Raw genomic sequence first — 27,883 nt, forward strand, 5'->3', positions numbered from 1 at the left:
AAGACAACCCATACCTCCGCTGTTTCAGCAGAATTCACACTGGGTGGTTCTAGGTTGAGTTTTAGGTTAGGTGCTCGAGTTTAAGTGATATCAATATGATTCACTCAGGAAACTATATCCTTAAAATAAATTATAATTAAATCGTAATTAAAGTCGAATCAAGTAAATATGAGTGTTTCTGGGCACTGCTCTTATTTTATTTTACCCAGTACCCACTCTGATTGTCTCAAAGTGAGTACATGAGTGAGCCTTGCAACGGCTTGCCGGTCGCTGGTTTGTTTCTCGTTTCTAGGCACCGATTTAATCAAGCATACCTCCGGTGCATGTAGCGGTCGATCAGCTGGATGTAAATTACGCGGTCTTTTGTACTTGAATTCGTAATCAGCCGTGAGTGTTACGATAGCGGAGGAAAGACACTAGCCGTTTTCTTGGGCCGTTTTGCCGAGCGTGCTTTATGTGTTGAGGTCATCTAGACTCGCAGCGGGTTCCATGCGCGTTAAAGGGCTCACTCGTGCTCTTGCGGAATAGCGACTCGGCGATGAGGCTTCTGTGTAAGCCGACATATAAGTGAAGTGTGCGCAATGGGGCCTATTCCGCCCCATTGAATTATAAGCGCATACACATCGCCTCACTCTCTTCCACCTGCGGCATCCCCCCACGCTGTTTTTTTTTTTTTTAACTTGGTTTCCAGTTCCTCCGCCTTACACCGTCACCCTTTTTGGATAAAGTCTCTGGGCGGTAGAGCCTTTGATTTCAAACCGACCTCTTCAAGCCCTTCCCCTCTTTGATCTTTCTCTCTCTCTCTCTCTAACACACGCACACACACCCACCGAAGTTAGGACATGGTTCTCTGCAGTTATTTTGAGATGTGTTCTCAGCTTGAAGGAGTACCAATCTTTGGCATTAAGTTGCGGCGAGCCGTCCAGATGTTGGCGCCAACGCTTCCTCGTCGTGCCACTAAACAGCTTATGTGAGTTGTTTCGTAGGCTCACGTGGGAAAGCTGCGAAGAAGTCTGTGTGCAAAATGATTTTTATTCACCTTTGCTTCCACCCATAATTAACCCCGCGTGGGACGGTGTTTGTCCTTGTTAAATTTTTTTATGAAAGAAATTGCTTTAATTAACGACTATGTGTCGTAATGTTGGCATCGTTCTCGTAGAAACTTACTCGGTTGGCTTCCAGAACGCCGTCGCGCTTTATCTGAACAAAAACCTTCCACACGCTCCCTCGCGCTTGGGTCAAAAAAATAACGGCAAGTCGATATGCAGCCCATCACGAGATCGTTACTTGGTCCTCGACCGCAACCGCGGTGATTCGATAGCAAAATGGCGCCTAAATGCCTGTTTACTTACGTACACGGAGGCGCTGTTACCCATCTCTCTACTTTGAGGACAATGGCGCGAAGGATGCGGAGGTACACTTGCATTTTAAGTTGGGTTGGGCGTCGGTTAAAAATTTTAATCCTACTAACCGGCTGGATGTAATCGGTTAATTGGTAGATTAATCGGTTGCGTTTGTTTAGGATGAAAATGACTAACGATAATCGTTTATTAACATTCATAAGGATATAATATCAAAAATAAGATCAGTATGCTCGTTGGCCTGGTCCCACATATTTCAAGTGAGGTGGGCAGACCTTCATTATGGCGCTGATGCGGGCGAGGCGCTTTGTATCGCGTTCGCCATTCACACTGTTTATTGAATCACGATCATATGCACTCGCCGCAATTGCAGGGGACACTGACTAATCGTGGTTTACATACGCCATAGATAGTTTACAGAACGGCCAAACGGTGCGAATATCCACTCGCCAATTTTTGTACCTTGTAAAGTAGTATTAACGGTAGCCGTTACCTTCTCTGTCTTAGCTATAGGCTTTCGATTTTATTCACTATCATCTCTGAGCATGCTTGCATCGTTTTCTGTTGCGACGCGAGGGTTATTTGAACCAGATTATGATCCACGACATGCTTGCGCACAATTTCAACACGGTACTCTTGTTTTAGTTTGCTCACATGATTTCAACCGATCAACTGGTTAAAAAAATTAATCGCCACTAAAGCATTATTCGATTAATCGGAAAGTTAATCGATCAATCGCCCACCCATCATTTAAGACAAAAATCTAAGGGCAAAAAGAGAGGGTAAAGAGAAAGAAAAGTTGTTAAAACAATGTCGTTCGTTTGACAAACCAGAAATGCTAAATCGGGTGTGTGACATATCTCAAAACCCGCGGGAAGTTTAGCGAAGAGCTGATCCAACCTAAGGCTAATACTTCCTTAGAATGTAGGCACTTGGTTGGATTGAGCCTTCATTAGTGTAAAGCTGGGTCGTTATCTGGTAGCACAAAAACACAATTTCAGATGCAGCATAATTCGGAAAGTTGAGACAAAGCGTGCGGACAAAGCACCCGACATACACAAACGGTTTGAGATACACGGTTTAAAATATAGAACCGGTTCTATGACGCCCACAAAAATTAGTTAAATAAGTCTATTATTCGTACCATTTAAGAAGTTCTTTGCTTATACAAACAGTCGTTTCTTCACCTGTTTTGTGCAAAGTGGTGCATGGGAACCTAGATGGATATATTTAGAAATGTATTTGGTTGCCTTGCGGTGAACACCACCTCCAAATGACCAATCATTGCAGATATCGGGACAACTTCACTTAAGAATGGTTGGATTGCGCTGTGACATTACTCGGCACAACACGTCGTGCTGCCATTGTGTGATGTTCTACCTCAGCGAGGCCACAGTCCTTTGTAGAATTGCAGCGAGATTCGTCATTCACCAAACTTGCTGCGTCACTCGAACTGTTTGGTCATTCATTCAGCTGCATCACGGCAAAGCAAACCCGTCGGGTTTCTCCGAGTGATGCGCACTATTGTGTTAAATTATATCGAATGCATAAAAGTGAGCGCGTACTGTTTGTACATTTGTAAAATGTCGTTTTTTCTTGCAATGAGCTTACCATTGTTCAGTTTTATTTCCGAATTGAAAATTGACGGCCGAACTTCGCTCGTTGGTGAATAAGGCGTAATGAAAACCAACACGGATGAAAATATATTGCTTGATAATTGTCGCAATTGTTCCTCTAAAATTAAATACAAACAAAGCACACCGGCTCGAGCGGAGATAATTCAAGTTGAAATTAAATAAAGCAAGATCATTCCGTGCACAGATTTCTTAGCTTTCCCAGGTGAGCCTAAGTAAAAATTCCCAAGTGCTGTTGTATACCCTTACAAGGAAAAGCCTGCCCGAACACTTGGATGTTTGGCTGCAATTTAGTGCCAAAGTTAACACTTCTTGAAGCTCAGATTGCCATTTAAAAAATCTGTTTGAGATTCATGTCCTAACTTCGGTGACAAAGGAATACGAGAGAGAGAGAGAGAGAGAGAGAGAGAGAGAGAGAGAGAGAGAGAGAGAGAGAGAGAGAGAGAGAGAGAGAGAGAGAGAGAGAGAGAGAGAGAGAGAGAGAGAGATGAAAGAGGTGGAGGTGGGGAATAAGGTATGTCTGCTGCAAAAAGCTCGGTCGCCACAGCGACTTCATGCAACATGGGTGAGAATAAGGGGCTGAGAAACTGGAAGCGAGGTGTAGCGAAAGGAGCGTCAAGAGAACGTGTTGCTGGGCGTGTTGGTTGAGGTCTACAAACATATTGAGTGGCGCAAATACACAACACACAAGAAAGAAGACACGGACAGGCGCTACACTTCCAACAGTTTAATAGCAACGACCGCAACGTACATATATACACACATCCCGACATGCGCAATAGAGATGCCCACAGCGTCAACGCAAGAATTTATCTAAAAACCGCCCCTCGGCTTTGTACAATACCACCGAAGTGTCACTGACGCAGTCACTTCCCTTCAATCTAACACGATGCGCCTTGAGCAATTCTCGGGCCTTCTGATATCTGCTCTTTCCCAGTATCTTTGCCTCAGAAAATCGTGGCTCACACTTTGTGCAGGAATCACAATGCGCTGTTAAATGTGCGCCATTATTAGATTTTAAATTTTGCGCATGCTCCCTTTGGTGGTCGTTCAAACATCTTTCAGTTTGGCCGATGTAGGACTTTCCACAGGTGAGGGGGATTTCGTAAACCACCCCTACAGCGCAATCAACGAACGGCTTCTCATGTCGTTTTTCGCAGGCTCTCTTTTTGCTAGTAGTAGCAATGCGAGAGCAAAGTTGGCCGAGCTTACTCGGAGCAGAAAAAACGACAGGGACGCCGTACCACGTCGCAACCTTTTTTAGGTTATGCGACAGCTTGTGTAGGTACGGAACCACTTCAGGCCGCTTGTCATTTCTTAGCTGCGCTTTCGTTCTTGGCTTACTACCCATCACTTTTTGAAGGAGGGTTTCGGCCACCGCATTCACGACCGACAGAGGGTAGCCAGCCGACAAAAGTCGCTTCACCTGATGTTCAAAACTCCTGATGTTCAAAACTGATGTCCAAAACTCCTGATGTTCAAGATGTTCAAAGCTCCTGATGTTCAAGGAGCGTGATGGCTACCGAAGAAGGAGGAGAGCGTTGGAGTGTGCATACACTTGCTGCCATACTTCGGTGAGGCGTAATGGGCACCCTTGCCCGAACTTTACTCAGTCCGAGTCTGGATATGGACCCAAGGTGACCGCCCCACAGAAAGCACGCTTGTTAAAACAGAAAAAAATAACAGCTAGTCCTTTTCGCCATTTGGCGTAAAACTGGCACACGCATAGCACATGTTTATCTGTCTACGGAAGCCCATGTTAGCTGATCGTCCTCTGTATATACCGACGGTGCGCTTGGTTACAGAGGTACCTGAAAATGGCTCCAAAGCTCAGCTATCGGAGCAGCATAGGATCTCCGAACAGCACCCTACGTCGAATGGAACAGGGTTAGCTAATTACGAATAAGGGGCCGGCATGCAAATATTTGAAGGCTAGGTCCATCCAATGGACGCATGGCTCACTCACTCACTCACTCACTCACTCACTCACTCACTCACTCACTCACTCACTCACTCACTCACTCACTCACTCACTCACTCACTCACTCACTCACTCACTCACTCACTCACTCACTCACTCACTCACTCACTCACTCACTCACTCACTCACTCACTCACTCACTCACTCTCACTCACTCACTCACTCACTCACTCACTCACTCACTCACTCACTCACTCACTCACTCACTCACTCACTCACTCACTCTCACTCACTCACTCAGTCTGAAAGAAAGAATAGGAAACACAACTTTGGAAAAACAATCATGCTAATTTATTAATATGAAACATTCAATTAAATATATCCTCCTTAAAGCTGGTGCTGGGGGTGGTGGCAATGGTGGTGGTGATGGTGATGGTGATTATTCGTGAGAGTCTGCTGCTTCTGCTGTGGTTGGGCAGCGACAGTTGTGACAGGCTATGCAGCTGTAGATGCAGCTGGATGCGCAGTTGCATGTGCTGCTGGCGTTCATGCTGGTAACTAGGGAAGAGATGCGGATGACGCAGGTCCGGTCAAGGGAGGGAGGAGAGTGCGTTGCACCTCCCCATCGTGCTCTTCGCGTGTCTTGTAGGTGTCCTTTCTGTAGACCCTGAGCGGTAGCCCATTCTCATCGTCACCGAGATCGCTGTCGGCCGCCATGTGCATGTTGTAGGGCCGGAAGAGCGCGAGCAGGGAACGGCGCGCACCGTCCCACTCGGCGTCCCCCAGAAAGGGCAGCGGGTTGCGCTGCGGCTGCATGTAGCCTCGGTAGGCTGCAGGACATGCCGAGGTGTCGGCGGCGGCGGCGACACGTCCGGGGAACTGCTGTACCCCCTCTGTAAAGGTCTAGGCTCGTACGACCTCCGTACGCTCCTTATTCCGCGCTGGTTGGAGGGCCAGGGTCTTGTTCTGTTGGGTGAGCATCGAAAAAAATGTGGTCAGAGAATGAACGGTTGTCAAGAATGGTGTGAAGCTTATAAGTAAACAGTTTTAACTGTGTTTCACAAAAGAAAAAAAATACTCCTGAAAACCGTGCTGTGCGGGGTTAAAAGTGAATTGGATTTGAGAGAGTTGGCAACATAAGAGTAAATGATATGTTCTAATATTTTGCACGGGATGCTAGTAATAGATGTTGGGCTGTAATTAGGAGGTGACTTTATCTCCAGATTGAAAGACTGGTATCACTTTTCCTTTTCTCCAGTCGGCAGGGATGTTGCTTTGTTGTAAAGATTGCTGAAAATGTTCGCTAAGGATGACACGGTATCTTCGTTTAGTGCTGTTTGGGAATTTCAGATTAATGCTGTCAACGCCAGCAGATGATGATGACGCTAAAATAACGTTTATTGTAGAACAGCGGGTAAACGAGCGCCACAGATGAAGATATTTTAATTGAGGGAGACGGGGAAAGCTTTAATCAATATTGAACAGGTTAGCCCCACAGACGGCGGAGCTTGATACCCCATATGGCAATCATCTTAACTAATCCATAAGGTAAATCTGCGCAGGATACACGGGTAAAAAGCCGCACCCTTTAAAGTTGAGTACACGAGAAGAGGAAATGTTAAAGGATGGATCCGCAAACTCCCGCTTTAGCGCACTAGCAAATTCATTATCGGGTATTGGCTCGCCGTTTGTGTCAGCATCTTCCTGGGGCCTTCAGCGGTGTTAACAATGCGCCAGAATGTCCAGGGGTTACGCAAAAAGTTACGCAACGTATTTATTTTTCAGAAAGTTTTACTTGACAGTTGTTACAGTGGCATTATATTCACTGCTTCTGATCGGTAGAAGAACCACCCGTAAATACTGCTAAATGTTTGGCTAGACGGTAGAACCGTTTTTTTCCCCTGCAGATTGATAAAGGTTTGGGTTAGGGTTATGCCAGGGAGCACTTGGACTACATGAGGTTTCCCGAGTGGGTATGAAGCCCTGTGCCAGGTCAATGATCTTGCTTTTGAATGACACCCATTCGCATTCTAGTGGCCGTTCATCGAATCCGATTAATTACATAATCAAGTAAAAATAAATGCAGCTTACTATTATTCTTCCTTAGTGACATGGCTTCCATGGCAATTCGGAGTGCCATGGCTTCCATGGATACCGGTAATGGAGTCTGTAAATTTTAAAAGTCTAAACAGGCCCCTCCCCTCCCACCCGTCCCGAACAATCTGAAGGTTAAAAAAAATATCGTCGTATTTATCAATTAGTTTCTTAATGGCCAATGCTGAAGTTCGGGACTTAGCGAAACAAGTAAACCATGGTTTTTTATACCTGAGGGCTGTAAAAATATGTAGACTACGGAACCCTTCACATCAATCCGCATTCTCGTGTACACGGGGGTTTTGTATTTCATGTAATCAAGAGTTCGACGAAAGTTCGTCTGGTCAGGTATCATGATGAGGACGAAGATGCGGTCACTGACCAAGTCAAGGTGAATACACAAACGTTTTGGAACCCGTACGGGTTCCTTGATCACACTAGGCAGGCAAGAGCCGTAAGCCGCTTCTTATTCTAAAATGTGACGTAACGAACGTAAGTAGCTTGCCGGCAGATTGCCATCTGTCCTATCGATAGTGTCCTCGGTCGTCTGAATAAACACGGATTCCAAAAGTAATCTCGTGGTTGAATTCTTTTCCTTGGCAATTATAGCGGCGTTATCCCAATCGATGGAATGACCGTGATTATCGGCGTGCTCAGCCAGGGCGTTCAACGCTTTCTTGTTGCTGCCCACGTCCTTTAAATGTTCCTTTTATTTCCTGATGAAGTTGCAAGTTTCGCCAATGTAACTGCAGCTACAGTCTGCGCATGGTATCTTGTAGACAACGCCGGGGTATCTCTTGCTGTCCAACGATTTTTTTACGTTCACAAGCTGATTAGCTTGTTGGACGGCATGTGCGCAACGCGGAGGTCATACCTTGCAAAGATACGGCTTAGAGCTTCGCTAGCCACAGGAACGTATGGGATGCCGGTTTTATATTTCGCTTTTCATCCGAAATACGTCCACCCGCAGCCTGAAACCCAACGCGGGACATGGTGCAACTTTTGCATTCATCCAGAGACGCAGATCTTCCGAACCCACGCGTTGCGAGGCTGTGCTGCCTGGGGATTAATGATGTGAAAAGAAGGTTCACGCGGATCCTATTTGAGATCGTCGATATTGACGTCGTAGAAATGGCCCAGCTGCGCCCCGGTCGCGACCCCCACGACTGGTGTTGATTTTCTCTTTCGTGTATCGAGTTGGAGAACGCGCGTTGACTAATGCGATAAGTGAAAGCTTTTTTCGTACCGCCGCGGGGTATCAGAAGCTGTATGACGCAATGTAAACTTGCCACCTCTCTTATCAGCTTTCTTTTTTTTTTTTTTTTGCTATTAAGGGAACCGTTCTTACTTGTATGCGTGGCGCGTAAATAGATTCCCGCACTAGCTAATGCTCTTGCTAACAACAGGTGCATAGAGAACGGGACCCTTGAGCCCCTGTCGCCGCTGAGACATGATGCCGGGTTTAGGACATCTGAACCTCAAACGCCATGGCGAAATATCTTTTCAGCCTTGCGACAGCGCTATTGCGAAGCACATTACCCCATGGCGACGCCGCAATATGGTCGCACCAACGTTTCCTAACCTCCAGTTTCTTTCATTAGCTGTTGTTTTGCAGTCTCTTCTGTCAAAGCTTCCCAGGCTCTCCTGTAAGGAGGTGAGTGAGCCTGGTAATCTATATATAGAGGGTTGTGCCCGGAGTGAAGGAAAGCTACGCAGTCCTGCTGGCGTGAGGAAGGAGCACACTCGGAACCTGTCACCATGACGGGACCAGTGACTGACCCAGGATCAGTGGCGTTGCTGGGTAAACTTGCACCCGGGGCCCAGAAAAATTGTCACCCCCCTCACATATACGAAACAATTATTAATAATAAAACTAGTGTTATTGTTATTATCAAAATTTTAATGTCATCCATTGTTACCATATTAAGGCTGTTTCACACTTGCGACTGGAGCTACCAAAAGGGCTCGGCATCGCTCACGTCGCGCGACAAGAGCGATTGGTCTCGACAAATTTTGTAGCTTTCATTGAGATACCAATGTAAAAAAACTTTTCACAGATACTGAATGCGTGGGCTTCGAAATGTCAATGAAAGCATGCATAATATGCAACATTCGATGCGAAATGAAGCCACAGCATAACTGATGTGTAGTTATTTATAAAGAACTGACAATACATCACAGAGATTGGTTAAGAGAACCCCAGACGCCGACTCGGGTGCAGATCTAGAATACACCGACCTTTTCAGTGAATTAGGCATCGATGAAAATCCTAACAGTAAGGAGCATCGTGGTGTGTCGGTTGTGAGCACGAAAACACCGTTAGCAGCCGAGGGAACCAGCTCGATTCCCTGTTCAGGGGTGACTGGGGTCAAGTTGTAGCGACCCGCCGCGGTGGCTCAGTGGCTAAGGCGTTGCGCTGCTGAGCACGAGGTCGCGGGTTCGATTCCCGGCCGCGGCGGCCGCTTTTCTGATGGAGGCGAAAAGCAAAAACGCCCGTGTGTACGAGATTTCGGCGCACGATAAAGATCCCCAGGTGGTCAAAATTAATCCGGAGCCCTCCACTACGGCGCGCCTCATCGTCTGCGTTGCGTCGGCGCGTTAAACCCTACAATCAATCAATCAATCAATCATCAAGTTGTAGCGCCGGTCACTCACAAAGCGCCTCGCTGTGGAGCGATGTGTCCGCGTGTACAGATGTGGGAGGGTTCGGAGGGAAGGGTTTATATTCTTTGCATCTCTTTCTCCAGATGGTCACGCTTCGGGAACGCTTCACCGTAGTCTCTTTTGCGGTCTAATGCTTCGCACTACTGGGCGACGGTTTCGCAGCCGGGCGTCGTTGTTGCGCTGCCTGACTCATTCCAGTAGATTTTTCCTCACCCAAATGCATGGGGAGGGGCACTCAGCTCAAAAATCTTGTATACGACAGCGGGCGTTATCTACTTTGTCGCAATGTTCACAAAGCACTCAGCAGAACACTTTCACTTGCACAGAAACTGCCCCTCTCTCTCACCTCAATTATCGTATGGTCCCCAGACCATCTTCCGAAATGAACGCACTAAGCGGATCGAATGCCTAATGATAGAAAGTGGATGACGTACCTGGTGTTTATCTTTTTGTTATGCAGTTAATTTTGTTGCCCTGTCCTTTATTTAACTCATCCACCACCTTGAAAGATGAACCAACCAAAGCAAAATATTTAGGTCATCAGCTTCAAATATTTTTTTTTTACTTAGAACTCCGTGGGACGTCCACACGAAAACCATGATAAAATAGAAAGAAAATGAACACAAGACTATCGGCTTTATTTATGTGCGCAACGCAAATACTCATTTATATTGTTTTTAACTTACACGAGAATGAAATAAAAAAACGTAGATTTACCTGATTAACAGTTGGGTAAATAAAATAAATGCCTAAATAACTGTTATATTTCTTGCATAATTTGTTCGACAAGCTACTCTTCCGCTGTTCTTTTAGTTTAATTACACAGGGCCGCATCGGATAGGCCCTTTCCATATATCGCCATCTTCGTGCAATCGCCATGTGCTGGCTGCGTCGCTTGACACGATGAAGGAAAGTCAACGACTTAATAAATATGAGCTATCAGCACCCGATTTCAGATCCTTCGCGATTGCTTGAATGGCAAATTGGCTGGTTAGTGCAAGCACTGAAGGAATCTGGTGCAACCAAGGGAAATTGCGACAACCCATTTGTCTCGCCCAACGTCGGACACCTGAGCTCCCCCCCCCCCCCCCCTTCCACTTGCGCCCCTCCTCCCAACACAGGCTTAATTTGTACAGTTAGCTCCTCCGTACCAACCTTCACTGCATTTTTCACACTTACTTTCATTTCGTTTTAATTCGTCGTCCCAGCTTCCTCAAGATGCAATCTTCCCAAGTCATTTTCACCTTGGTTTCCTTCTGGAAATATGACAAGCGGACCGGGGTACACGGTCTCCGACGCGTCACCGCGAAGACTCCAAAAAATGCCAAACATTCACCATGAGCCCGTACACAAGATCTCATATGGGTAAAAAAAGCCACGTGGAAAATCGCCGAGGACACATGACCAAAGTCTCGTTGGCGCTGATGCCTCCCCCTTCACTTCTCACCTCCCCCATCGGCCTCACCAACGGGGGTCCTGGCTTTGTTAGCCCCCTGTCGTACCATTGAAAAACAAGCTCGCTCGCTACACCCCTCCGAGCGTCGTAGTCATAGCGACAGCACCCCCTCTCCAGGAATCGTTCCTTGTTCGCCTCCGCTCACCCTGCAGCCAATTAACTCCTCAAGCCGCGCCCATCCTCTACTGCCGCATGCCTGGATGCCAAAATTCTACTCGCTTTCTTCCATTGTACCAGGAAACAAATTTGAATAGACTGGTGCGGACGTAAATTGAACAGGTCAAAACTGTGGTCTCGTTACACTCGTCTTTCAGTTTTCCACGTCGGCATTACACATTGTAGGGGAACAAGTGGCACCCCCCCCCCCCCTCCCCCTTTACCGAGGGGCTGGTACCCGGGGCCCAGGGCCCACCCGGTCCCCCCTTAGCGGCGCCACTGCCCAGGATTCTGTGTTCTACTCAAAAGGAGTGTAATCATTACGTGTTTCCAACACGTACGGGCACCCGGGACTGCTGATTGCTCCCGCTGATCGAAGTTCTTTCTGTCCCGATCTCGCGTACTCTTGACTATAGTTGCTCATTCATTCGCTCGGGCTGGGTATTAAGCTCTTGTGCTGCAAAGCCCATGGGTGTGTGTTTGAACACGGCCGCGGCGGCCGTTCTACTAATGGAGGAGAAAAATGAAAACGCCCGTGTGCCGTAGCTTAAGAGCACATTAAAGATGCTCAGGTGGACGAAATGAACCCGGAACTTTCTAATACGGTGCGCTTTTACATAGTCCAAGTGTAGCTTCGCCGCGTAAAACACCCAATTTTGGGGGCGGGGGTATAAAGCACACAAAGCTACGAGCGCAAAACCAGCAAATATGTATTGCGCGCAAAAATAGCATAAGCGCTTCGCAGCCGTGAGGAAGATGAGAGAAGCCTTATACCTAAAGTTGCCCTGGAACACTTTTTCAACCTTTCAAATGCTTATAGAACATGGTCAGTAAGCACGTCCAGTTCTTAGATTAGTTGGTAAGAAATTACACGAGACCAATATTACTCCTCTGCGAACAATAGGCAAATTAGACAACCGCCAAAAAAGATTCTTTTTCTATTTTTCCCGCGTTCTTCAACTCCTTAACCTTCTTTAAGAGCTAACTTCACGTTACCCAACGATGCGGCTACGATTCCCTGCCGCGGCCGCCGCTCTTCTCAAGGAGGCGAACAGTGAAAGCGCCCGTCTGTTCGAGACTTCGGCGCACGTTAAAGATACCCAGGTGGTCGAAATTAATCCGGAGCCCTCCACTACGGCGCGCCTCATCGCCCTCGTTGCGTCGGTGCGTTACACCCCACAATCATGAAATCAAGCTAATTTGACGTTGCACGAGTAATACCACCCCTACCGACCAGCTTCCTTTCAGTTGTGGCTCTAAAAGCATTCGATATTCTTTTTGTTAAAAAAAATGGCCGCGTATCTGCTCCTCTTGTTGCAAATGTCGACGAAAGAAGATAGGCGACTCGCGCCTTTGCCAAGTAAATGCCTTCCTTCTCTTTCCCGCTCACTTCTCATGCTGTTCGTCTCCCGGCTCGTTACTCCCAAGATAACACGCTATAGGTATGCTCAAGTCAATTTAAATTTACCGTGTTCCACTGCCCCAAGTCGGGTGCCTCGATGCCAGCGCTGTCGTACGGCGGAGACGCGCGTGAATCGAGTCACCCTACTACAACTTTTATAGAACCACGTTGTCCTACTCCACGAGCGTGCAAGCGGAATGTGGAGGCTATCTAGTGGAACCTTTCGTTGCGTTTGCCGTTTGTTTTTCTAACGCCGCCAGAAGCTATAGTAGCGCTGGCAACAGCAGGCGACGTTTTCTGCAGTTGTAGTATTTCATTCGCTATCGCAAAAACCAAGCATACATGATTTTTTAAATGAAGGAACACTGCAAATTTCTATTTCCTGCTTTATATTCGCGTAATGTCTTGTTCTTGTTCACAAGTGTTGACAGGTATGAACATTGACACCGGACTTAGACGTTTAGATTTGGCTGTTTCAGCCAAATTTGACTGTTTCAGGCTGTTTCAGCTCCTGTTTCACTTTGGCCGGGTGGCTGAATCGAGTCACAGACAGACAGACAGACAGACAGACAGACAGACAGACAGACAGACAGACCGACAGACAGACAGACAGACAGACAGACAGACAGACAGACAGACAGACAGACAGACAGATCAAAATTTCTGCGTTTAAGTACCCCAAGAAAGACTATCGTCTTTTAAAATATCGCAACAAAAGCAAATCATAGAATTAAAAAATTGAATAATTTAAAATTGAGTCAAGGCTTCTGGATCCTTCTCAAAATTAAGCTTGTAAAGGGCACCATGCAGTTAACAAGAAACAACGTGGCTTTTCCCTGCTGCACATCTCTCATTCCAGGCGAGTCATTGTGACCTGGTTTCGGGTAGGGTACTTCGAAGCAACAAAATCAGGGCAGGTTTCAAAGCGTGTTATTGGAAAGACATTCACCGTGCTGGTGTTTTCCCCAAACCCTGTGGTTTCAAAAAAGTTCGTGAGCTAGCATCTCACCCGTTCCTGTCGCCGTCCTTAGTGGTCCCTGCCGTTCTCCTCCCGGCCGTGGCTCTTGAAAGTGCCCGGTGAGGGCACCGGCGGGTGCTCGAGCAGGCCGTCAGTGTTCCACGGTTGGCGTGGTCTTTGCTAGGCCTATACTCGGCGCCTTGAGAACGACGCCGTCAGCGGTGCTTGCGAAGATTGCGCTCGAAGGGAGAGCTATATGGACTGTTGAGAGTAAATAAATAAAAAAAAGAAATAACTTCGGAGGCGCCGCTCGAATAATGTTCTGCCACGCCGGCGCCGTGCGAGAGCACAAGATCCCACGCGCCGCCGTGCAGTCGGTGACCACGTGCGAGAAGTCGTTTTCGTTGGTTGGTTGGTTTCCTCAAAGCGTGGCGCATACCCACTCCGAAGATTGGACAAGAAGCTGCCTCCAAAAATAGCTTGTTACGTAGGTTACTTTAGATGATAACGAAATAAGGAAAAAAAAAACATAACCATAAGGAAAACTTTACAGTGTAAAAGTGGTGTCAGGAAGAAAACAAATTTTCGGGGCACTTAAGTCTGCTAACGTGCTTTGAATGTGAAATTCTGGCGGTAATTATTCCGTCCCGTCGTCCACGGGACGGTTCCGGTTATGGCTGTACTGTTGTGACGAGTACCCTTTATATGCACGTCTGCCTGTCAATATAGCAGCAGTACGTTTAATCCGCCTTAATCCCACTTTAATAATCATTACTATAAATCACTATTCAATAATAAATTTTATCAACCTAATACGTAATAATTCATCTCAATCCGCCTTAATATTCATTACTATGAATCACTAATCAATCACTGTTAAATTTGGCAATCATTAATCATCTTTTATACAAGGCTGGCATGCTTTGGTTCGCCTGTGGCCTCCCTTTGGTCGTGTGATATTTTAAGACGAAAACCTAAATGTCCCATAGGGCGAAAGATTATCGTTGTTATAGTTGTCCGGTGAAGAAAATGGCCGCCACTGTTAAGAGCAGGCAAAAAAATCCCGAGCCATCTCCATCGCCACGCCGATGGCGTGCGAGAACACAAGATCCCACGCGTCGCTGGAGCCGGTGATCACGTGAGAGATTGTTGTTCCTTTATATATGGCGCATACCCACTTGGGGGAACTGCCAGGATCGGCAGCTTTTTTGGGGCTACTGTGCCCGCTTTAGGAAACTAATGTCTGTAGAAAAATTTTGGACGCGGAATAAGCGCACAACACATATGGGAATTGGTAGAATAAAAGTGCCCACTATGCGAGAAAGTTGGAAGAAGAAGCTCTTCTTTTCTGTGTGGACAGCGCGAAGTAACTCGGGAGGAGCGGTGCGCCTGGTCTCCGAGACGTATGCGTGGAAGGCTGCAATCAAATACTTGTGAGTGAACCCAAGCGAAATGGCAACAAACGAAAGTAAGACCGACGTTGAAATGGTAAGTCCAAGTCGGTGAATTGGCTCAGCGAGTTACCTTCTTCTCATTAATGAAAAACCGCGACATTGTAAGAAAACAAGGCTCTATGGTCTCAAGTTCATGACAAAGAGCACAACTACCGGAGGGGGTGAGGCCAAACCGGTGCATATAGAAGTTGAGCTGTTGAATTCTACAATGTAAGCTAGTTCAAGTAATCTCGCTTGGCGAGATTCACAAAAGCGGGAGTTCCGCGTATATTCCAAATGGGCATATTCGTCAAAGGAGGTTACAGCACCCTCCTCCAACCTCGCCATACGTTGATATTGACGTATCCGTTCTCCGGCCAGTATACATGGAAACGGGCAGACGTCAATCGGAGGGCCGTCCAACGATGACCGCGCTAAAGAATATGCTTCTTCGTTCATCCATAATCCCTTATGACCAGGCACCCATATCAGGCGGATTTCTCTTAAGTGGGGAGGAACCATGAAGTGACTCTTTCGTTGGTTGGTTTCCTCAGAGCATGGCACATACCCACGCCGACGACTGGCCAAGAAGCTGCCTTCAAAAAATTAGGTTGCTACTTAGCTTAGTTTTAATGATAATAATGCAATAAAAGAACAACAGAAAAACGTTACAGTGTAAAAGTGGTGTCAGGAAGAAAACAAGTTCTGGGGCACTTAAGTCTGCTTACGTTCTTTGAATCCAAAATTCTGGCGATTAAAGTGCTTCCCCATACCTTGGTTTTACGTTTTTCGATAGATATTTCAGTTGATTTTAATTCCTTATTACCTATATTGACTTCGCTAGCTATTCTCCCACCTTTAATTGGCCTTAGATTTTCTCCTTTTGTATACGAGTCAGCGGAGCGTTGCATGTGCGCTTGGGTGGAGCTACTTTGACTTCGTAAGCTTTACTCAGCTTGATACAGTCTAGCAACTGACAAACGAAAGGCACATTCTTCCGGGCGCAAATGGTGTCGTGGCTTAGTTTCAACTAAAAAAAAAAAAATGAATTGCGACGACCCTCCGGCCATAGAGTTAAGTAGAGAGAGAGAGAGAGAGAGAGAGAGAGAGAGAGAGAGAGAGAGAGAGAGAGAGAGAGAGAGAGAGAGAGAGAGAGAGAGAGAGAAAACGTTTATTTGAGCTTTCTAAAGTGGGAGTGGTTCCCTAGTCCGGGAATCCATCAAGTGAGCAGAGAGCCTTCGCTCTGGATGCCAGGAGCTGCTGGACGGCCAGATGGTCGCTGGTCACCAGGTTATCCCACATTTCAGGAGTGGGAAGAGGGGATCGGAGAGGTGGAAGTTTGGGATCGCACACACACTGTATTATAATATGAGCTAGAGTTCCGGGTTGTGAACAAAACTGGCATACAGCAGAGTATTGAGTTGGAAATATACGATGCAGGCGAACTGGGTGAGGAAAGGTATTGGTTTGTAGTCTGCGGAGCAGCGATTCTTCTTCCTTGGATAGTGCAGGGTGAGGAGGAGGGAAGTGTTGTCTGTCGGACCGGTAATATTGCGTGATGTCCTGATACGTTACGAGCGGGATTGACGATGTGGTCTCCTCGGAAGCCTGGAGAGAAAGGGCGCAGGCTTGCTGATGAGCAAAGTTGTTGCCCGTCAGGGAGGAATGGCCAGGAGTCCAGATGATATTAACTTTCCGGCTGGGTTGGTGTGGTAAAAGTAGCTTTAAAGTAGAAGGGGCCACCCTCCCGGCTAAGAAGCTTCGGCAGGCAGCTTGGGAATCCGTGATAATGATTGGGTACTTCGTGTGTATGAGGGCTAAGGCGATAGCTAGCTCCTCGGCAACCCAGGTTGATGATGTCTTGATTGATGCACAGGTAATGAGGGCGCCCTTTGTGGTGACTGCGGCTACTTTGAGTTGACCATTAGGGTAGGTACTAGCATCCGTATAGGCGACATCAGTTCTTTTTCCATAAATATTCTCATGTGCTTGGCTTCGGGCTTGTCGGCGGCCGGGATGGAGGTCAGGGTGCATATTTTTGGGTAAAGGGCGAATTTGGATGTTACTACTTCTGCAATGGTCAGGGAGGGGCTGACAGACAGTAGATTGCGGGCATGGGATATGAAGGCTGTTTAGGAGGGCTAGCCCTGCAGGTGTTTGTGTTAAACGGAGCCGTTGGCTTGATAGGTGGCCTTCAATAAGCTCGGATACCGCATTGTGGAGGCCAAGTTGTAGGAGCCGGGCCGTCGAAGTGTTCATAGGTAGATTTAATACTTGCTTAAAAGCTTTGCGGATTAATCGATCAATGCTTTCTGTGTCACTTTTGGTGAGGGTAAGGTAAGGTGTTACATAGGTTACTCGCGAAATCAGGAGAGCTTGAACCAGTCGAATGAGATCTTTCTCCTTCATGCCCCGGCAGCGGTTCGAAACGCGTCGAAGCATGTTGGAGACTTGCTGAAACGCCTTGGAGAGCTTTAATAAAGTTTGATCATTACGCGTGTTGGCCTGGATGATAAGGCCTAAAATTCTAAGTGAGGAGCTGGGTCGTATGGTATGGCCGTCAAGGTGGATACAAATCGGTTCAATGTGTGAAGCAGGGGGATGTTTGCGTACGACGATAAGTTCCGATTTTTGTGGCGAGCATTGAAGCCCGACTGATGAGGCATATTTGTTAACGACATCCGTAGCCTGTTGATGGGAGTCTTGAATTTTTCCTATGGAGTCAGTGTCTGTCCATATTGTGATGTCATCAGCGTAAAGCGCGTGATGAATGTGCGGGATGGCGTCGAGTTGATGGGGTAAGTCCAGGAGGGCCAGATTGAAAAGTAGTGGAGAGAGGACGGAACCTTGAGGCGTGCCCCGATCACCAAGTGCAATAGGCTGAGATTGAACGTCTCCTACCCGTATAATAGCGTGGCGTTGAGTTAAGAAGTCAGCAATGTATGAGTACGTGCGGTGGCCGCAGCCTGTTTGATTTAGACGGGATAGTATGGATGAATGTGACACATTGTCGAATGCGCCTTTCAAATCTAAGGCAAGAATGGCTCGCGGGGAGTGACGGGTAGCCGGGGCAAGGACCTCTTCTTTAATTCGAAGGAGAATATCCTGGGTACTCAGATGCTTCCTGAACCCATACATGATGTTGGGAATGAGACCCTTGTTTTCAAGGAAGGTTTGAAGGCGCTTCAATAATAATCGTTCAACCAATTTACCCACACAGGAGGTTAGAGAAATGGGCCGAAGGTTATCTAGGTGAGGGGACTTATTAGGCTTGGGTACGAACCGGATCTCAGCTGTCTTCCACTGGGGAGGGAGTTGGCCTGAGCCCCAGCATAAATTGATGTGGTGGAGCAGATGGTCGAGAGAGTCGCCATCCAGATTGGCAAGAAGCCGGTAAGTGGCTTGGTCTGGACCGGGAGCGCTATTTTTGTTGCACTCGAAAAGAGCTGCTTCTAGTTCGTACAGTTGGAAGTCCTTATCCAGGTCATTGTTTGTCGACCCCGTGTAGGGGGGTAGGGTGAAGTGGCGGGAGGTGTTGAGGTATTTAGCCGTGAGCGCTTGTATGAGGTCGTGGGCCGATCCGTTGAATGAGTGTAGGGTGCGGGTAATAGAGCGCTGAGTTTCATTCTTGCTGGAAAGCGGGTCCATAAGATACGTTAGCAAATGCCATGTTCGGCGAGTGGTGAGGGTACCTTGGAGGCTGTCGCATAACTGAAGCCAATTCTCTTTGGAGAGGTATTTGGCGTATTCAGTGGCTTCTTTGTTAAGTGCTGCAATTCTGAGGCGGAGTTTGCGGTTATGTCTTTGCCATTTCCATCGTTTTGTTAAGCTTCGACGGGCCTCCCAGAGATGTAAAAGTTTAGAATCCACGCTAGGGGTCTGGAAAGAAATGGCTGTGGTTTTTGTGTTCAGTCGGACTGTTTGAATTATGTCATCAATCCAGTCGGCCAAAGGTTGGTCCGGGTCTATGGGGCGCGACGAATTGGCCTTGCGAAAAGCATCCCAGTTGGTGAGGCGGATGACCCCTGTCTTGACATTGTAATTATGATTACGAATGGTGAGTTGGATAATGTCATGGTCAGATCCAAAGTTCTCCTGAGTTGATGACCATAGTACATCCAAGGTGCCCTTGAGGAAAGAGAGGTCTGGAGAAGTGTCCCTCACTGTGCTGGTTCCCGTTCTTGTTGGTAAGCCGGGCTGATTAAGCAGCAAGACTATAGAAGAAACATCGCCTGGGAATCCGCGTCGGTGTGAGGGGTTATGGGAAGATCAGTTCTTCTGGCTTGGCATGTCTATCGGATTGTTAAGAGTTTTATTGGGTTTGCTTTTTTCACTATGCATTACTATGTCTATAAGGTTGCCGAAATGGTCGAAACTCGCTTCGGCTCTCTCGCTTTGCTTGGAAATTTGAAATTCGCTCAATTTTTTATGCTAAGACACTCTTTATTGTAAGCAAATGGCAGGACTAGTGTCGGCGAGCGATCAACCGTGCATATTTACATAAGTGAAAACCCTCAATATGGTTACGCTAGTTCATGGTAAGGAGAGTTCGCTTCCCGGTTCTTTTTTTCAGTAGCAGTACATATGTTAACAGCGCCCGGACATCTTGACTGAGCGAGTAATTAGTCGCCACGAAAGTTGTAGCAGACGGTTTGCGCACCGGTTCACCACGAATGTGATGATTTTATAGATACGCGCATAAAACCTTCCTGTGTTTTTCAAACAATTTGTTATTGAAACATTGGCAATATAACAGTCTTTAATGAGTCTTCTCCCAAAATTTTGCAGTATTGTTAACTACCAGCTTGGCCTGCAGAATAGTATGCACATTCCCACAGACTCTTAGTGAAAGGAATACGCTTTACTTTCAATTTCTCTAGCTTTAAAATAGCGTGTTTTATTTTATACTTCTACAAGTACGCTCTCTTTGCGTTTTTGATGCTATATATGTGAATTTACGGCCATCAACACATTTCAATCCAAGTCAATGATGAAACTAAGGCGAGCGTACGGTTTGACGGCGGCCCATGACGACACAGACGGGCTTGATGTGAGCCGCATAGACACTAGCACAAGATTACTTTCTAATATTGTAAGAAACTCTAGACCACCGCCGACTGACCAACTGAGTCTGTCGGTGGGTCGGCAAGTCGCGCAGTAGCGCAGTCAAGCCATGTCTGCTTCCAGTAAGCGTCACACGAAACGTCATAGGAAATCGACGAGAAGGATGCAGAGAGGAGGACAGCACTTTGGAATTGATTTTTCTACTGAATAAAGTCGCATAAACGCACCGAGAGGGGTCGAAGCATGGTCTACGGACTCAAGACAACAATTTTCTCAAGTATCCCACCATGTTTACAAATCACTGCAGTGTCCGTTTAAGATGTCAGATTCGATAGCACTATTTCGACGTCGAGGGAGCGTTTTGTAACAGAGTTGCTACATTTACCATTTATGCTTCTCAAGTAGTGAAGTTCAGCGAAAAGAGCAAGACTAGCCGTAACGGTTTTTTATCGCTGCGGCACAGGAGAGACAGGGGCCAGAGGTTGCGGCTGCAAGGTGTCGGTCAGTTGCAAGAAGGCGACAGCGTGAATGTTTCAAAGTAGCAAGTACAAGACGAAGTTCCAGGTAATTTCGCAGCATATCACACACACGTTTTTGTCCTCGCCGTGAAAAAGTGCTGTCGAAGTCGCTAAAGGCTGTTCGTACGCAATGCCGCCTGAAGCACCCCCTAACTCCGCCCCGGTACTTGTATAGGAGAACTTGGTCAGGCACACAACAGATGGTGCCAGCAGCCTGTTGAAGTATAAGCGCATGCGGAAAGCGATGCGGTGTATTGGCTGACGGGAAGAGCATCAGAGGTCATTATACCGAGCCAAAATTTTCGTAACTTTCACAGCATTTCGAACAACGCAAGGTCGAAGGAAAGAGGAAGCGTTTCTTTGATGTGCGATAACGGATCCGTTAATATTCATTGCTTTAACAAAATGCTTGCAAGCGGAGACTACTCGAACTGCGTTGAGCGGGACCCTATGTGCTCTGAAACGTCGGTGGTGACCGTGAGGTCTGTTTTAAACCATGTTAAAGACGCCATGTAATCTTTCTTGGGCTACTTAAACCCCCAAATTTTGGTCTGTCTGTATGTCTGCATGTCTTTTCTGTTTCCCTTGATTTAGCTGCCGGGCCGAAAGCTAAAATGAACTGTTGAACTAGAAGTTAATATAGGCAAAGCTTTTCCAAACCGCTAAATTTGGAAACACACCTAGTACTGCCAAGATTCAGCAAAACATCAATACGTAAGTGATATTTGCAGTTTTCTTTTAATTAAAAATACACGGCTGCTTTATTTTTGCGACAGCAAATAAAAAAAATTCCCCCGCATTTCCCCGAGGGGGAGAATGTGAAAGTGCGAATGCACGGTTGTCGGCCCGCTTGCGGCGCTTGCGCTCGGCCCCCGCAGCCCACCGCCTCGCCGCCTTCTCTTCCATCTCTTCCATCGGGTTTGTAGTATCACGTGTACACCACGCAGTTATCAAGCCGCTATAACGCCGCTGAGTCGCCAACGCACGCCGCTGACGACGTAGTTTGAATGCGTTAAAGATATAAGGCGCGTCAACACTGATATCACCGTCGCGTCCATGGCTTGATCGGTAGAGCGTCGCGCTGCGGCCGCAAAGTCCGCGGATCGAAACCTGGCGCCGGATGCTGTTTCTTTATAGAGGAGCACTGCGGGCGCCGACGCCGCCGCCGGCGGTGGATGGTTTGGGGTCGCTTATAAAGTGTATTCACACTTAAAAAAAACAGCGCGTTGTAAACAATCTTTTGACCCAAAATTACAAGTGCTCCGCGGTACCCAAGCTGGCTCTCGTGGTAGCATTCCAACAAGTCCAACAGTAGCGAAAGGTTCCAGTAGGTGGCGCGCGACCAGTGGAACGCGGCAAAATTGAATTGACTTGCGCAAACGTTCACCATCTTTATCGTGGGAGGAGCGAGATGGGAGGGAAAGAGCGTGAGAGGTGAGCGGGAAAGAGAAGAGAAGCACTTACGCGGCACAGGCGGCGGACGACTACCGTCTTTCGACGACATTTGCAGCGAAGTGAGCAGATACTCGGCCATTTTATTGGATTAGAACGCTCTCTGTCCGTCTGTTTTCAGTGGCGCCGATATCTCTCTTTCTCGTTGAGGGGACACAAAGGGCTGAATGATTTCTAATTGTTTTAACTGCGAGATCCCGCTATTCAAAGCTGTCTCGGCTTTTGTTCGACGGCAAACGATTTGTTTGTTTGCTTGTTCAGGGATAAATGATTACAGCTCTCATTGCACCCCCCCCCCCCCCCCCGCTCTACCCATAGCTACTGTTTCATCCTCTGTGACGCAAGAAATCACGTCATGCACCGTTAATGGGGAGCACCTACAAAGTTATTCAAGGCATTTCCAGCAAGAGAGATGCTGCACTCTAGGAGAAGCAGTAAAAACTACTCGCGCTAATTCCAAGCTCGGCGGCTGACAACCGGACATGAGGCGTTTTTTTTTAAAGCACGAAAGTGTTTATTCCCGGATACACAGAGATTTCTCTGACGTCAGATCCGTCACGGAAGCGACGCCAGTACGACGCAAGCGGCCTATAAAGGGTGCACCCCTGCACGTAGGGTCTTCTTGCGGGGAAGCAACCTTTAGTACTAAAGAGTACGTCATACTTTGGGTTGTTTGTTTTCGGGTTTTATATTTTAACACGAAAGTGTTGTATGCCGTGATACACCAAGATTTCACTGACGTCATATCTGTCACGGAAATGGCGCCAGTACACCTTGACCAAAACGACCCGCTAGCAGGACGTCGCTCGCGAAGCACACCCACAAAACAGCCGCCGACCCGCGAATCATGCTCAGGCGCAGATTTCGCTGCACATTTTACTTTCGTGTTTTACCGATTCCTATGACAGAGGAATCAACCACAGTTTTTTCCTAAATAAGCCAAGTCCACAAATTGAAACAAAGTCAGCTGCAGTGACAAGAAAAAGTCGGCAACTTTCCTATAAAAAAGAGGTGTCAAGAAAATAAGTGAGATAACACCATTCGTATCGAAAATGAGCCAGATCCTTACTTTGGCACGGATCAAAATAAGCCAAATCCATTTGCCCAATGGGAGTTTGCTTTTGGCTTGACTATTCGGACTGCTTCGTAGGTGTTTCGGAAGTTTTTTTTGTTTTTCCTTTTCGGAGCTGGCTTATCATGAATTCAGACGGCAATTAGGAGATCTGCGAAAGATCTTTCCCCAGATGTCGAAGACAAAGGGAACAGAAGTGAACGAAGTGAAACTGAGAGATGTTAAACAGTCGTTTTATCTCGTCTTCCCCTTCCCTATTGGTTATTTTTTTACTCCCATTTTTACTATTTTAGTAATTAACTAAATAGCCACCGCTCACAATTCCTGGCAGATCCCCCCCCCTTCCCCTCCCCTGTGTTGGTCAAGATATGAGCAGCCTTTTTGTGAAGCGTTTTAAAAATTTATGGCAAGGAAATAAAGGGCTTGCTTACTTTGGGGGTGTCTTCACACGTGTACAAGAAAATTATCTTACGGAAGAATTCGAAGAGAGCTGTTAATGCTGTAAAGCGACTCAACTGCTCTTCATGTATAGTTCTACTGTCCCTGAAGCACTGTTGCACATGTTTAATGCCTTTTCCGACAAAAGTCCATCGTACCTTCTCGAAAGTCAATTTAAATAAAGTTCTCATAAGGATATCGCGTCAACTTAAGTGTTTCAATTCAATGCGAGCCAAATCCAAACTTATCATCCCAATATTGCTAAAATTCATCGCATAATTTTTTGTTACTGGTGGCCATAAACTTCGCCTAGCTGACATGTAAACCATATCATGATAACTTTGGCAGCATTCAGGAAAAACCTCACATGACTTTAAATCGATTGCTCTAGTAATCTAGGGGTTTTTCTACTGGTTGTCGTATATACACGCGGGCAATGAAACGGGGCAACACACCTCTCGTTCCCTTGCGCTATTCGCCTGGCGGTACTCACGACTAAGTAAAACTTTGGGCCGAAACTGAAACTGGAACAGATGTCTTACCATGGAGTATGTTTGCCTTTTTAAAATCATGTGGTAAGAAGTAGTTACAACATAGATTTATTTTACATTAACATGTAGCTGCTTTAAGGTATGTTTCGGGAAAGTGTTAAGCAAGCGCAAGGAATCCCGCTGCACAAACTTTGGGCCGAAACTGAAACTGGAAAAGACGTCTTACCATGGAGTATGTTTGCCTTTTTAAAATCATGTGGTAAGAAGTAGTTACAACATAGATTTATTTTACATTAACATGTAGCTGCTTTAAGGTATGTTTCGGGAAAGTGTTATTAAGCAAGCGCAAGGAATCCCGCTTCACAAACTTTGGGCCGAAACTGAAACTGGAACAGATGTCTTACCATGGAGTATGTTTGCCTTTTTAAAATCATGTGGTAAGAAGTAGTTACAACATAGATTTATTTTACATTAACATGTAGCTGCTTTAAGGTATGTTTCGGGAAAGTGTTATTAAGCAAGCGCAAGGAATCCCGCTTCACAAACTTTGGGCCGAAACTGAAACTGGAACAGATGTCTTACCATGGAGTATGTTTGCCTTTTTAAAATCATGTGGCAAGAAGTAGTTACAACATAGATTTATTTTACATTAACATGTATCTGCTTTAAGGTATGTTTCGGGAAAGTGTTAAGCAAGCGCAAGGAATCCCGCTTCACAATTCACAGTTTGCGACGTCACAACTTTCGCAGTGCAGGAAAACGTATGGAGCGGCGATACCTCCTTTCATACTTTTGACATTCACTGCATTAATACCCAGCTTGCACTGACGTCACTTCAGCTGCCATGTTGGTGCACTGCATGCACAGTGAAAGGCTGCTAACTTATCTGCCTCTCTTATCTCTAGTAGCGCTGGGAAATCTGAGAGCAGTGCGTCAGAAAGGGCGGTCGTGACGTCATGTACAAGTCATGTATAAAGCAATCGCTGTGGTCGCCAGCGGTACATTGTCATTGGTGACATTGTAATCGACCGATAGAGGCCAACTTGTTTCTGCACTTCAGTTCCTTTAAGTGACGTTCGTTATAATGCTGACCTTCCGAGCGTCGTTAACAAAGAGTCAGTACTAAATAGGGTTCATTTTTCTTGTAAGCTTATGTCTATTATTAACTGTCCTTACATTAAAAGAGGGAGAATGGCAAGGTTAGGCTCGAAGCAGGACCGTCCTTAGCTTCAAGTTGGAGCCTACTGGGGCTAAAAAATCATTCTTGATGCACTCTTCACGTTGACCACGGTGGAAGAATACATGGACACAACTTTCCCTTGGAATCATTATCTCTCTGCTGTGCGAAGGAGAAGCAATCTGCCGTCACGGAATTAATCCTTAGCCAGCGAACGGCAAAAACCGGGCGTCATGGTCGCTTTAGGAGGGACTTTCATTTAGCTCGAGGGCTGATGGATAGAGATGTATCCCACTAATGGGGCCATTAACGCCTTGACCGCGCGGCTACTGGGTGAAGCGAGCGTATCTAACAAATTCCCCCCTTCGCGATGTGCGTGCCCCGTCGTTGTTTTCACTTGGAAGCGCCGCCATGCGTGCACAGAAATTCAAAACACGTCTGGGAGCGGGCTCACTCTCCCCGCGTCCGCGGATGCGCCCCGAAGGTCGTCCATTATACTACGAATCTGGCAGGCAGCGTTATTGTTCCGCGAGCGCGTGTGTTCGCGCTTTTCTCGCCGTCGCTATTTGAGGATTTATCTTTGCCCTTGGTGGAATCGGCGAATCACTGTCATGACCGAGGGAAGCCGTGAGAAAGGCGGACCGCTCATCTGCATCGTAATTGCCCGCGTTGGGACCTCTGCCCGCATAAAAGGAAAAAAAAAAAGTTCAAGGTCTCTGTCCTGGTGACTTCCGAGCAGCAATGTTACGACGAGGGAGGCCACTTGTTGCGTGCTGACGTATACCGCGCTGATTAAAGCGCCCGGAGTGTGCGGCTTGTTTTGGACGCGGTGTTATCGCAAATCTTCACGCGGTCATATACAACTATAGTACTCGCCAGGGTGTCCGAAGATGCAAGAACAGCCGGCGTGCCGAGTTAGCGCTCAAGCGCGTGGATTTAACCAGCCAACGCGGAAGTGACGTTGTTTAGAGGTACCACGGGCTACTTCGAGGAAAATGACAAGACGAACGTAAGATATAGAAGCAACAATAACAACAACAACAACAAAATTGGCGGGGCTTGCACTAGTGGTGCAAGGATAAACACCGGAGCTGGGTGTTGACCTAGCTTCTTCCGGTTTTGCTTAGTTTTGCTATTCTTTGCTAAGTTTTGTCAGGTTTCGCGATGTTCTTGCTGTAGGGTAGGCTAAGTGTTGTGGGGCAAGGTCAAGTTTAGTCGGATTTTACAAGGCAGTACCGGTCGGTCCCACTCCAGGGGGCAAGAAGCTAAGTCGACCCTAAGATCCGCTGTTTCTCCACCCTTGCCCAGAGGTGCAAGCTGCGCAATTTTCTTTTTTTTTTTTTTATCAGCGCTGCCTAACGCGCTGGAAACGGCTGGGCGCCGTGGCTGCCGATTAGGTGGTTTAGGCGCGGTGGCTTCCGCGCGATACTCGGGGTTGGATCGTAGCCGTCTCAGATGTTCTCGAGCAGCGACGCGACGGCGGCGTTCGCGCTGCGCTTCCTCTTCCGCGGGAGTTACATACTTATTCAGCCGGCTCATGTTTTGCCGGAGTGTAAACGATGTGCTCTCCGCGGAGTAACAAAATTCCGTGTGTCGCCGACGCGCGCCGACGGCTATGGCGACGGGGTGACGCGAAGACACTAGTGCGTCGGCGCAGTGACGTCATAGATAGGCTTCGCCTGGGTCCGCCTACGCAGCAGCAGCGCGAAGGTCGTGTCGGGCGCCTCACGCCGGAGGAGTTTTTTTCTTAATATTTTTTTTGCTAACTCCACCGGACCAAGCTCAAGCTTAAACAGCTCCGCTGTTAAAAATTGTGTGCTCCAGCAACAGCAGCTTCGGACTAAGATGCTAACAGATTTATACACGCTGTATTACAACTGTTGGCCACACATATAGAAGCAAACAGCATTGAACTAGATCAACGACCGCACGCTGTGGCAGCGAACATGGTTTTTAAATGCAGAGCATTTGTATAACTCACGATGCCACCCGTGCATCGGCGTCCGCAGCAGCCAGCCTCCCCCTACACTATAAAAAGAAATAACAGTTACCGGCGCCTGGTTTCGATCCCACGACCCTGCGGGCGGAACGCAAGGTACATGGTGTTCTACCCACTGCGCCGCAAAACCGACACAGAATGAAAGGCTACGAACGCGCCTTATATCCTTGACTCATTCAAACTACGTCAAGAAGCTGCTGATACAACGCATTCACTACCTGTGGGCGGAACGCGAGGTACATGGTGCTCTTCCCACTGCGCCACAAAACCGACACAGAATCAAAGGCTACGAACGCGCCTTATATCCTTGACTCATTCAAACTACGTCGTCAGCGGCGTGCGTTGGTGACTCAGCGGCGTGCTAGCGGCGTGATAGCTGAGTGGTGTACACGTGATAACACCAACCCCCCAAACACTAAACGTTAACGCAATACACCCACCCCCTATGCGACGCATTTACTCGAGTCCCCCTCGCGGGGAGATGGGCCCATTTTTTTTTAATCTTCTCAGACTGCGGCTTCTTTAGCCTGTTTCGCTTATTGAAGACGACGAAATAATTTCAGCCCCTAACAAGCTCCCTCGTGCAACAATTT

The 27,883-nt window shown here is 47.2% G+C and overlaps 1 long non-coding RNA gene across 1 annotated transcript in view; it reads right to left on the reverse strand.

The window, feature by feature from the left end:
• Nucleotides 1–5,305: 5,305 nt before the first annotated feature.
• LOC144172253 (uncharacterized) overlaps nucleotides 5,306–27,883 on the reverse strand; it is a 227,772-nt gene continuing 205,194 nt past the window's right edge. Inside the window, exons 2-3 of the long non-coding RNA XR_013322975.1 lie at nucleotides 13,698–13,907; nucleotides 5,306–5,882 (exon numbers count right to left, since the gene is read on the reverse strand). This is a non-coding gene — a long non-coding RNA (uncharacterized LOC144172253). The remainder of the gene's footprint in view (nucleotides 5,883–13,697; nucleotides 13,908–27,883) is intronic.

Source organism: Haemaphysalis longicornis, unplaced genomic scaffold, assembly GCF_048455015.1.
Source record: "Haemaphysalis longicornis isolate Haplotype H1 unplaced genomic scaffold, Haemaphysalis longicornis Haplotype H1 scaffold_1, whole genome shotgun sequence".
Taxonomy (NCBI): Eukaryota; Metazoa; Arthropoda; class Arachnida; order Ixodida; family Ixodidae; genus Haemaphysalis; species Haemaphysalis longicornis.